At 50.4% G+C, this 13,012-nt stretch overlaps 1 protein-coding gene across 1 annotated transcript in view; it reads left to right on the top strand.

Moving 5' to 3' along the window:
- PMFBP1 (polyamine modulated factor 1 binding protein 1) overlaps positions 1–13,012 on the top strand; it is a 1,903,249-nt gene that overhangs the window by 1,027,320 nt on the left and 862,917 nt on the right. The window lies entirely within an intron of this gene.

Genomic DNA, 13,012 nt, shown 5'->3' with positions numbered 1-13,012 from the left:
ATACTCTAAAAGTGGAATGCGAAATTACTAGCAGGTAAGTACTACTCTAATAGACTTTAGGATCGCTAGGACTGGACTACTGAACCTTCAGATTACTAGCAGGAGGCCTAGGGAGATCGGGTGCAGAGTGTGCACTCTCACGCGGGATGCGGGACAAAGTCTATGGATGCTAGATTTCGTAAAGTTAGTGTTATCGGACGAATCCGACTAGGTAGAGCTGAAACGAAAAGGGATCTGGACCTTTGGATAGTTAAGCTATGCTGGAGCACCGAAATGCTCAGGTTACCTAGCCCAGGGGCTGCGGCTGCATAGGTCTGGAAAGACGTTGGGAATCCTCGTTGCAGTCTATGGAGCCTGAAAGAAGAAGTTGCTGGCAGGCGACCAGTGTTGAGGTTCGATGGGATCCAAGCCTGGATCGGTGATGGAGGATACCTGTAAGCAGAGGGGACCAAGTTCTGAATCACTAGCCAGTGATTAGATGGGCACCAGGATGGCACCGGATGGAGTCACCTCGACCAGGTGAGTGGGCGACGCTGGGCTCTGCAGTCTCTCGGACCAGGAGGCGTTGTCGGCAACCAGGATGGAGGTGCGAGCTGTCCCACGAAGGTATCTGCTGTCGACGTCGCTGGACCCAGGATTGGGGCAACAAGTCTTGGCAAATGCAAGCCCACGCGGTGGACTCAAAATGGCGTCTGGAGTGGACCAGGAGGGTCCGGGGTGCTCCTCTGTTGGAGGGGAGCAAGGGCCAGTCTGGAGCAACCAGACCAGCGGTGTTGTCGTCGTGGTGCGTCGTCAAGAGGGCTACAAGCCAGCAGGCAAGTAGCCGGACAACGCGGTGAGCAGCAAAGAGCAGAAGGGCCCCACGCAGATCTCGTGGATGCTGGGGGGCTGGACTTCGGTGCTGGAGCTGCTCAGGGTTAGGGCTTCTCAAACCCCAAAGCACTCACTCGAGGATCCCTCGGCGGTCGCGCTGGATAAGCGTCGTGCAGTTCTGAAGATGGCCGGTCCCTCGAGGTCTCGTCACACCCACGGATCTCAGCTGGGCTGATGATGTAGGTAGAGGTCAGAGGTACCAGGGAAGCCGAGTCTCGTGGTGCTGGTCAGTCGGATTCCGGAGGAAGGACGTGCAGCAAACCGCAGTGTTCTTAGTTGGTGCCCGCAGATGCAGGGTGACTACTCCTTAGTCACAAGGGAGAAATCTTGAGAAGAAGTCTTGAGTTCCTTTCGTAGAAAGTAGTTTCAGGATTCAAAGATGATTTAATTTGGAAGGGTCCCCGCTCCCACCTTTATACTAAAGAAAGGGGCTGGTACGGGACTAGGTCCTGCCCATGGGTGGGACCAGGAAGGGGGGTGGTTACACCCCTCTCCCATGCCGGACTTTCCCCAGCTCAGGGGCTGGTGTGTCCCTGGAACTGGTTCAAACTGGCAGATGCACAGTGAGCACCGGGGTGCCACTTGCAGTCACCTTCCTATTCAGCTCTGCCTACCTAGGATACACAAAACCCTGTCTGGGTCGGTGCTAGCACTGCCCCTGACAGGAAACCCTTTGTCCAAGCTCTCCTCGCTGGAAGGACTCCCAGCAGCAGGAGGTCAGACTTGTGTCTGTGGTGGCAGCATCCATTTTGTGATGCTGAGGCTCGAGTTAACTTTAACCGGGGTTCACAGTTACATACATGTCGTGTCCCTCTAGAAGGGTGGAATGCTAACCCCGTCGCCAGAATTGGCGAGGGGTTAGTATTCCAATTCGTATGACACCTTACTCGACATGTTTTGATAAAGCGATACCAGAGTTGGCATATAACCGCGAGGATTATAATGCACTTAAGAGTATAGGGTATGCGTTATCATGGAACAGCTATTAGGACTTGGTTCCGCAAGCTGCAAACGGGCTCAGCTCATGCCAGAGCACCATCTCACACGATTCCAAGCACTCTGCCTTCAGGATCGTCAAGGCCTGCCATAGGAGTGACTGATAGGAATACGAGTGTCCATTTTAGGGTTAGATATAGGTATACTATATCTACAGCAAGGGGTGATTACACCACCTTGCCCCAGCTGTCGTGCAGCCAGTTGTGTCAGATTTAGATGGCCAGCCAGGGGTGGCATAATACATGCTGCAGCCCCTGGTAGGCCCTGGGTACACCTATGCCCTGAGTTACAGGGTCTGATAAGGTGGCCCAGTACCAATTGATCAATGCACCTAAGGCACACGTGTCAATTTAGTGAGAGAACAGCAAGGCTGTGGGTCTGATTAGCAGGCCCACAGCCAGAGAAGTCGTAAACCAGTGAAGCAAAAAAGCAAAAATCTGGGGTGATCATAGGATTGCAGACCCTACTCTCCTACATGACCCCCCCCAAAAACTTTGGGACAATAAACTAACCTTGACCAGGTGAGTCTTCTTGCTCTAAGTGGAAATACCTGGAGAGCCCATCTGCATTGCCATGATCAGTGCCAGGTCTATGCTCCACTGTAAAATCCATCCCCTGTAGGGAAATGGACCACCTAAGCAGTTTGGGGTTTTCACCCTTCATCTGATTTAGCCACAAGAGGGGCTTATGGTCGGTCTGAATCTTGAAATGAGTGCCAAACAAGTATGGCCTCAGTTTCTTCAGGGCCCAAACCACAGCAAAGGCCTCCCTCTCAATAGCTGACCAATGTTTCTCTCTGGGGGTCAGCCTTCTGCTAATAAAAGCAATGGGCTGGTCATGACCATCAAAATTCAGCTGAGATAGAACAGCTCCCACACCCAACTCAGAAGCATCTGTTTGGACAATGAATGGTTTGGAGTAGTCTGGACTCTTTAGGATAGGGGCTGTGCACATGGCCTGTTTTAGGTCATCGAATGCCTTTTGACAGCCTGCTGTCCACTGAACTTTCTTTGGCATCTTTTTGCTTGTCAGGTCATTAAGTGGAGTCACAATTGATCCATAATTTCTGACAAATTTCCTGTAGTAACCAGTCAGGCCCAAGAAAGCTCGAACCTGAGTCTGGGTGGTTGGAGGAGCCCAATCCTTGATGGATTGTATCTTGCTCTCCAGGGGCTGAACCTGGCCTCCACCTACAAGGTGGCCCAGGTATACAACCTGTGTCTGCCCTATCTGGCACTTTGTGGCCTTGATAGTGAGACCTGCTGCTTGCAGTGCCTCTAACACTTTCCTTAGGTGGACCAGGTGATCCTCCGAAGTGGAACTAAAGACAGCTATATCATCAAGATATGCTGCACAGAAGTCATCCAGCCCAGTGAGAACTTGATTCACCAGCCTTTGGAAGGTGGCAGGTGCATTTTTCAAACCAAAGGGCATTACCACAAACTGATAATGCCCACCAGGGGTAGAAAATGCTGTCTTGGGCTTGGCATCCTCAGCTAACCTGATTTGCCAATACCCAGCTGTCAGGTCAAATGTACTTAAGTAGTTGGCAGAAGCCAATCTATCTATCAGTTCATCTGCCCTTGGTATTGGGTGGGCATCAGTCTTAGTGACTGCATTGAGGCCTCTGTAGTCTACGCAAAACCTCATCTCTTTCTTACCACCCTGGGTGTGAGGCTTTGGCACTAGAACTACTGGACTAGCCCACGGGCTATCTGAGGGCTCAATGACTCCCAACTCCAACATTTTCTGCACTTCAGTTTTGATGCAGTCTCTGACATGATCAGGCTGCCTGTAGATTTTACTCTTAACTGGCAGGCTGTCACCAGTGTCAACCTCATGGGTACACCAATTAGTTTGACTGGGTGTCAGAGAGAACATATGTCTAAAGGATTGAAGAACTTATTTGCAATCCTTTTGCTGATGTTCAGAGAGGCTGCCACAAAAGACAACACCATCTACTGACCCATCATCAGGGTTCTGAGTGAGCAGGTCTGGGAAAGGGTTACTCTCCTCCTCCTGTCCCTCATCTGTGGCCATGAGCAAGCTCATGTCCTTCCTGTCGACATATGCCTTGAGCCTATTCACATGGAGCACCCTGAGGGGGCTCCTGGGAGTTCCAAGGTCCACCAGGTAGGTGACCTCTCCCTTTTGCTCAATGATTGTGTGGGGCCCAGACCATTTGTCTTTGAGTGCTGCTGGGGCCACTGGCTCCAACACCCACACCTTCTGTCCAGGCTTGTACACAGTCAGGACAGCCTTTTGGTCATGCCAAGCTTTTTGGAGTTCTTGGCTTGCCTCAAGGTTTTTAGAAGCCTTTTCCATGTACTCAGCCTTCCTGGAGCGGAGACCAAGTACATAGTCCACTATGTTGGTTGCAGGCTTTTTGAGAGGTCTCTCCCATCCTTACTTCACCAAACACAGGGGTCCTCTTACAGGATGTCTATACAAAAGTTCAAAAGGGCTGTAGCCAACCCCCTTCTGTGGGACTTCTCTATAAGCAAATAAAAGGCAGGGTATCAGGACATCCCATCTACGCCTGAGCTTTTCAGGTAGTCCGTGAATCATCCCTTTCAGGGTCCTGTTGAACCTTTCAACAAGCCCATTGCATTGTGGATGATAGGGTGTAGTGAACTTGTAGTTGACACCATATTCCTTCCACATAGCAGTCTGATATCCTGACATGAAGTTTGCACCTCTGTCAGAGACAACCTCCTTAGGGAAGCCCAGTCTAGAGAACACTCCAACTAGGGCTCTTGCCACAACAGGTGCTGTAGTGGTCCTAAGGGGAATAGCTTCAGGATACCTGGTGGCATGGTCCACCACCACCAGTATAAACTTGTGCCCTGATGCTGTCTGGGGTTCCATTGGACCATCAATGTCAATCCCCACTCTTTCAAAGGGCACCCCCACCACAGGCATTGGTATAAGGGGGGCCTTTGTTGTGCCACCTGACTTACCACTGGCTTGGCAAGTGACACAGGAGCGACAAAACTCCTTGGTATCTTCATTCATATGAGGCCAGTGAAAGTGTGAGACAAGTCTGTCCCAAGTCTTGTTCTGGCCTAAGTGTCCTGCAAGGGGAATCTCATGGGCCAAGGTAAGAAGGAAACCTCTCTGTGACAAGGGGACGACCAGCCTTCTGGTTGCACCAGGTTTGGGGTCTCCTGCTTCAGAGTACAGGAGTCCATCATCCCAGTATACCTTGTGGGTACCTGTGGCGTTCCCTGCAGCCTCAGCAGCAGCCTGCTGTCTGAGGGGTTCAAGAGAAGGGCAGCCTAACTGTGCCTTCCCCAGGTCTTCTCTGGAGGGTCCCCCTGAACCCAGAAACTCAACCTGATCAGGTTCAAGTTCTTTAGGCTCAGTTTCCCTCAGCTCTTTGAGGTCAGCTTCCTCTGAGACTTTATCCTCAACCTGGGGCAAGGGGGAAGGCAATGCCTTAACTCTACTGCTCTTCTTCTTGGAAGGTGTCTGGTCCATTGTTCCAGGATCCAGCACCTGTTCAGTGGGGCATCTTCTGGCCTGTGACCTAGTCACAGCAAGGACATGTGCTGGCACACCTAACATTTCCATGTGAGTCCTCTGCTCCACTTCTGACCATAGTGATGACTCCAAATCATTGCCCAACAAACATTCAACTGGGAGGTCTGAACTAACAACAACCTTCTTTTGGCCACTTACCCCTCCCCAGGAGAAAGCTACAATTGCCATACTATGGTGGGTAGTGACATTGCTAGCATTGGTCACTAGGTAGTCTGTACCTAGTATGATCTGTCCAGGGTCCACAAAGTTAGGTGTCACCATTGTGACACTGGCACAAGTGTCCCTATAGGCCTGAGCCATCTTTCCATTTATAAAAGGTGTCTGTCTGTATTTGCCCAAGGTATTGGGACTTGCATCAGGGGACATATCCATATCCCCTGTACAGACAAGGACAGCCTGAGTGAGTGTGCAAACTAAGTTGTCATACCCCTCAGATCCCAAGGTTAACCCAACTAATCCCTTGGGAGGTGCACTACCACTGCTGACTGTACTAGGGGGTGCAGGTGCCTTAGGGGCTGCAGTGGCAGGAGTTTGCCCTCCTTTCTTGGTGCACTCACTAAACCAGTGAGTTTTACTCTTACAGTATTGGCACCACCTTTTAGACTGGCCTTCTTGAGTCTTCTTCTTCTGGGAAGCCTGACCCCCACCCTCTTTGGTTTGGTGGGGACCTGTCGAAGACTTCTGGTCATTTTGCTAATTCTTGGTATTACCCTTTTGGTCTGCTTTCTTCTGACCACCCTGGTTCTGGCCCTGGTTCTGCTTAACCCTTGTTCTGACCCATCTGTCTGCCTTCTTTCCCAATTCTTGGGGAGAGGTCAGATCCGAGTCAACAAGGTGCTGATGCAACAACTGGTTCTGACAATTGTTTAAAATCTGTTCCCTCATGTTCAGATTGTATAATCCTTTATAATCAGTAACCTTACTGCCCAGCAACCAGCCCTCCAAAGCCTTAGTGGCACAATCCACAAAATCAGACCAATCCTGAGACTGAGTTTTCTGGGTATCCCTGAACAGTAACCTGTACTGCTCAGTGGTTAAGCCAAACCCATCTATCAGTGTATTTTTCAGGACTTGGTAATTGTTAGCATCCTCAGCTCTAGTAGTGAGGAGCTTATCTCTACCTTTGCCTTCAAAGGAGAGCAACAAGACAGCTGCCCACTGACTTTGGGGGACGCACTGGACAGTGCAGGCCCTCTCCAAAGCAGTTATCCATTTGTGGATATCATCCCCTTGTTTAAATGGGGGCACTATCTTACTCAGGTGTCTAGTGTCTAAACTCCTGTCCTTCTCTCGAGGTAAAATGCTGCCCCCAGTGGGGTCTACCCCACTCAATTTCTGCTCTCTAGCAAAGGCAAGTCTCTCTTTGGCCAGGGCAAGTTCTTCCCTTTTAATCCTCAGATTGACTTCCCTCATCTTAGCTTCATGCTCTCTTCTCTGAGGGGATGTCATCCCTCTGTGAGAAGAGGTCTGAGAGCCATTGGTTCGAATGGATCTGTTAGAACCTCTGGATAGAGACCTAACTCGTCCATGCCCAATGTTAAGTCCGCCTGAGAGTGGCCCCGGGGGTCCCCCAAATCCATTCTCATGCCTACTTAAGTTGGTCCTGGTGAGTCTACTGACTTCTACCTGACCCTTGTCTGCCTCATCCCCTGACAACTCCTGATCCTCTTCCTCACCTTCACTGACTGCTTCATTGAGGTTGAGGTCAGGGTCCCCACGGGTTCCCTCTAAGGGGGGCATGTTCCCATCTGGATTAGAAGGGTCTGTGTTAGCAGTCCTTCTAGCATCATAAGTCTCTAAGAGACCAATCAGAAAGGGAATGGTAGGGTTAGAACCCTGTTTTAGCTTCCTGGATGTACAGATTTGTCTCATCTCCTGGAAGCTAAGAGCAGCATATCGTGAAGTGACCCGTGGAGGGTCCACTGACACAAGGGGGGCTTCTGAGTTCCCTCCTTTGTCCGACATGCTTCTAGTGTGGTGTAAGTGATGCACCTACCTACACTATTTGTTTGCCTACTGATCCCTTGCTAAGAGTTGTAGTCAGGGTGTGCTAAGCCCTGTTGAACTACAACAGCTGGTTCAGTAGAACTCAGAGTATTCTAAGTTATATGTACCTTGGTACTTATGTGATCTTTCAAATGATATTCTTAGGACACGTGTGGTAAAACAACAGCAAGCTCAAATCCCAACCGCTGCTCACCAATGTGAGAAGTTGGCCTGATATGCAGTGCTCACTATTCTAGTGATCACTATGTATCAGTCCAGACAACCCTTATTGATGATTGGTTGTAAGTCAACCGTAGACCAGCTATCCTAGTAGCATGGACAAGAGCAGTCTTTAGGCTAGACTCTAGAGGGCGTGTTAAGCCAGCTGTTATACCATCACATATACCCCTTGAACACCACGTGAAAGGACACCACACAAGTTGTTATGAAAATAAAAGTATATTTATTTAGAACACAACAGCCCTGGACTCTTTATGAGGACAGGGCGCTAAGCACAATACAAAGCTCTTATGAAAATACTGAAAGTCGCACAATTTACACAAATGCCCGATGGGCACGAAAAACCATATACTCTAAAAGTGGAATGCGAAATTACTAGCAGGTAAGTACTACTCTAATAGACTTTAGGATCGCTAGGACTGGACTACTGAACCTTCAGATTACTAGCAGGAGGCCTAGGGAGATCGGGTGCAGAGTGTGCACTCTCACGCGGGATGCGGGACAAAGTCTATGGATGCTAGATTTCGTAAAGTTAGTGTTATCGGACAAATCCGACTAGGTAGAGCTGAAACGAAAAGGGATCTGGACCTTTGGATAGTTAAGCTATGCTGGAGCACCGAAATGCTCAGGTTACCTAGCCCAGGGGCTGCGGCTGCATAGGTCTGGAAAGACGTCGGGAATCCTCGTTGCAGTCTATGGAGCCTGAAAGAAGAAGTTGCTGGCAGGCGACCAGTGTTGAAGTTCGATGGGATCCAAGCCTGGATCGGTGATGGAGGATACCTGTAAGCAGAGGGGACCAAGCTCTGAATCACTAGCCAGTGATTAGATGGGCACCAGGATGGCACCGGATGGAGTCACCTCGACCAGGTGAGTGGGCGACGCTGGGCTCTGCAGTCTCTCGGACCAGGAGGCGTTGTCGGCGACCAGGATGGAGGTGCGAGCTTCCCACGAAGGTATCTGCTGTCGACGTCGCTGGACCCAGGATTGGAGCAACAAGTCTTGGCAAATGCAAGCCCACGCGGTGGACTCAAAATGGCGTCTGGAGTGGACCAGGAGGGTCCGGGGTGCTCCTCTGTTGGAGGGGAGCAAGGGCCAGTCTGGAGCAACCAGACCAGCGGTGTTGTCGTCGTGGTGCGTCGTCAAGAGGGCTACAAGCCAGCAGGCAAGTAGCCGGACAACGCGGTGAGCAGCAAAGAGCAGAAGGGCCCCACGCAGATCTCGTGGATGCTGGGGGGCTGGACTTCGGTGCTGGAGCTGCTCAGGGTTAGGGCTTCTCAAACCCCAAAGCACTCACTCGAGGATCCCTCGGCGGTCGTGCTGGATAAGCGTCGTGCAGTTCTGAAGATGGCTGGTCCCTTGAGGTCTCGTCACACCCACGGATCTCAGCTGGGCTGATGATGTAGGTAGAGGTCAGAGGTGCCAGGGAAGCCGGGTCTCATCGTGCTGGTCAGTCGGATTCCGGAGGAAGGACGTGCAACAAACTGCAGTGTTCTTAGTTGGTGCCCGCAGATGCTGGGTGACTACTCCTTAGTCACAAGGGAGAAATCTTGAGAAGAAGTCTTGAGTTCCTTTCGTAGAAAGTAGTTTCAGGATTCGAAGATGATCTAATTTGGAAGGGTCCCCACTCCCACCTTTATACTAAAGAAAGGGGCTGGTACGGGACTAGGTCCTGCCCATGGGTGGGACCAGGAAGGGGGGTGGTTACACCCCTCTCCCATGCCGGACTTTCCCCAGCTCAGGGGCTGGTGTGCCCCTGGAACTGGTTCAAACTGGCAGATGCACAGTGAGCACCGGGGTGCCACTTGCAGTCACCTTCCTATTCAGCCCTGCCTACCTAGGATACACAAAACCCTGTCTGGGTCGGTGCTAGCACCGCCCCTGACAGGAAACCCTTTGTCCAAGCTCTCTTCGCTGGAAGGACTCCCAGCAGCAGGAGGTCAGACTTGTGTCTGTGGTGGCAGCATCCATTTTGTGATGCTGAAACTCGAGTTAACTTTAACCGGGGTTCACAGTTACATACATGTCGTGTCCCTCTAGAAGGGTGGAATGCTAACCCCGTCGCCAGAATTGGCGAGGGGTTAGTATTCCAATTCGTATGACACCTTACTCGACATGTTTTGATAAAGCGATACCAGAGTTGGCATATAACCGCGAGGATTATAATGCACTTAAGAGTATATGGTATGCGTTATCATGGAACAGCTATTAGGACTTGGTTCCGCAAGCTGCAAACAGGCTCAGCTCATGCCAGAGCACCATCTCACACGATTCCAAGCACTCTGCCTTCAGGATCGTCAAGGCCTGCCATGGGAGTGACTGATAGGAATGAGTGTCCATTTTAGGGTTAGATATAGGTATACTATATCTACAGCACAGGGTGATTACACCACCTTGCCCCAGCTGTCGTGCAGCCAGTTGTGTCAGATTTAGATGGCCAGCCAGGGGTGGCATAATACATGCTGCAGCCCCTGGTAGGCCCTGGGTACACCTATGCCCTGAGTTACAGGGTCTGATAAGGTGGCCCAGTACCAATTGGTCAATGCACCTAAGGCACACGTGTCAATTTAGTGAGAGAACAGCAAGGCTGTGGGTCTGATTAGCAGGCCCACAGCCAGAGAAGTCGTAAACCAGTGAAGCAAAAAAGCGAAAATCTGGGGTGATCATAGGATTGCAGACCCTACTCTCCTACAGGGCGTGGAAGGCAATCTGTCTCAGGGAAAGCCTTTGCAACTGCCTCTATCGGTGGCCACAGTGATAACGGATGCATCTACTCTCCGATGGGGTGCTCATCTGGGGGATCTGGAGGTCAAAGGGCTTTGGTCTCCAGAGGAAAGGTTGCTTTACATCAACCTTTTAGAGTTGCGGGTGACACGTCTGGCGCTCAAGGACCATCAGATTTGTCTGATGGCAAATCATCTGGCTGGAGTTCTGAACGTTCGAGCAGACGGTCTCAGTCGGCAGTTCTCTACCGACCACGAGTGGAGGCTTCACCCGGAGGTGGTTCTCAACATCTTTCAGATGTGGGGGACTCCTCGGGTGGACCTGTTCGCCACTCGCGAGAATGCTCACTGCCTGTCATTCTGCAGTCTCCAGTATCCGATGCAAGGAGCATTGGGGGACGTGTTTCAGTTGAGTTGGGGAAGTCAACTCCTTTACGCGTTTCCTCCCATACCCTTGATTCCTCGGGTTCTGAGGAAGATTCGCCAGGACCGGGCCCAAGTCATATTGGTCACACCCCGTATTGGCCAAGAAGGGTGTGGTACACTGACCTACTCCACCTCTCCTCTCACCCGCCGCTCCATCTCCCTTTCACGGCAGATCTCCTCTCTCAGATGGAGGGGCAGGTTCTACACCCCCTCCTCCAGACATTACACCTTCATGCCTGGAGATTGAACCGGGCAATCTGAATTCCTTTTCTCTCCCTCACAATGTGGTGGATGTCATTCTTTCGGCCATGCGTGACTCCACCAAGTCCATCTATTCGTATAGGTGGTCTAAATTTGTTGTTTGGTGTAGGGAGAAGTCTATTGACCCTTTGAAGGCTCATTTGTCCGATATTTAGCAGTTTGCTCTTTCTTTGGCGCAGCAAGGATTTGCTGTTGCCACAGTCAAAGGTTACCTCTCGGCATTGTCGGCATTTCTCTATTTGCCGGATCAGCCGCCTCTTTTTAAATCTCCAGTGGTTTTGAGGTTTCTGAAGGGCCTCACTAATATGTTCCCTCCCTCCTCCATTTATCGTGCCTCAATGGGACTTAAATCTTGTCTTAACATTCTTGATGGGTTCTCCCTTCGAACCCTTACACAAGTGTCCCGTGAGGCTTTTGTCTTTTAAGACGGTCTTCCTAGTTGCGATCACCTCGGCAAGGAGGGTGAGTGAGCTTCAGGCTCTTAGTTCTAAGCCCCCATTCCTGACCATTCATGCTGATTGAATGGTTCTTAGGACCAGGGCTGCTTTTCTGCCTAAGGTGGTAACTCCCTTCCATCTAGGACAGTCCATTACCCTTCCTACCTTCTATCCTCCCCCTCACCCTTCCAAGGAGGAAGAGAGACTGCACCGTCTGGACCCTAAGAGGGCGCGGTCCTTCAATCTTGATAGAACAAGAGAATTTCGGGTTGATGACCAGCTGTTTGTTGGTTTTGCTGGCTGCCAGAAGGGTAGAGCGGTGCACAAGCGTACACTTTACAGGTGGATAATTCTGTGCATCAAGATTTGCTACTCTCTGGCGGGTAAGGACCCTCCTGAGGCTATAAGAGCTCATTCTACGAGGTCAAAGTCTGCTACTTCTGCGATGTCTAGAGGTGTACCTGTTGAGGGCATTTGCAGAGCTGCGACTTGGTCCTCCCTCCACACTTTCGCGAAGCATTACTGCTTGGATACCGAAGTGAGGAGGGACGGCCACTTTGCGCGCTCTGTCCTCCAAGATTTCCTGGTATAGCAGAGTGGACACCCTCCTCCGGGAGTGGGGACTACTGTGGGACTCTATTCACAAGGTGAGGAATCCACTGGCAGGTGTATCTATCAGAAGAACAAGTTACTTACCTTCGGTAACGCTTTTTCTGGTAGATACAGTATCTGCCTGTGGATTCCTCACTGACCCACCCACCTCCCCGTTGTCCGCTCTGCTTTACCTATGCTTATGTACATTTTTGTATATTTATGTATATGTTTGAAATGGGTTTTCTTACCTTTGCTACACACTATGTGTGTATAATTTTGGAATGTATGTACTGTGTACAATGTATTTGTATATATCTACTGTCATTGGTCCGTTTCCGGGTGCCTCGAAGGCACGGAAAAAAGGGCAGAACTGATGTCATCACGCCGACTTAGGCCTTATATGGGGTCGGTGACGTCAGACGGAGTCGCTCGCGATGCCGTGCTCCTATGACGTTGTCTACGCCGGCGAGCTACAAAGAATTTTCCGAACGTTGCTGACGCAAGGGGGATATTTGCAAGGTGAGGAATCCACAGGCAGATACTGTATCTACTTGAAAAAGCGTTACTAAAGGTAAGTAACTTGTTCTTTGGCATTATGTAATTTACTGCCTTTTTAATCTTAATTCAAGCATGTAAACCTATGAAAGATCCAATGTATAAGAATAAGAAAAAGGCACTTACCTGTAACTATAGTTTTTCAGCATGTGTATGTTTCGTAGATTCAAATGTGACCGTTCTCCTCCCTGTTCATGAACCTACCACTAGATCCTTTAGATAAGCTGCGAAAATCTGACAGTTGATTCTAGGGAAGCTTAGAACACAGAGCCCTTACACCTCACTGGCCAGAGTTTGGGTCACAGTTAGGTGGGATTAGTTGTAAGTAGTCTATGGCTGTTTTCAATGTTTAGCTGTATTCAGGTACTGCTGAGTTATCAT

The sequence above is a fragment of the Lissotriton vulgaris genome, chromosome 12 (genome assembly GCF_964263255.1).
Source record: "Lissotriton vulgaris chromosome 12, aLisVul1.2, whole genome shotgun sequence".
Taxonomy (NCBI): domain Eukaryota; kingdom Metazoa; phylum Chordata; class Amphibia; order Caudata; family Salamandridae; genus Lissotriton; species Lissotriton vulgaris.
Note: the sequence above shows the minus strand (reverse complement) of the source record. Positions and strands in the feature narration are given on the sequence as shown.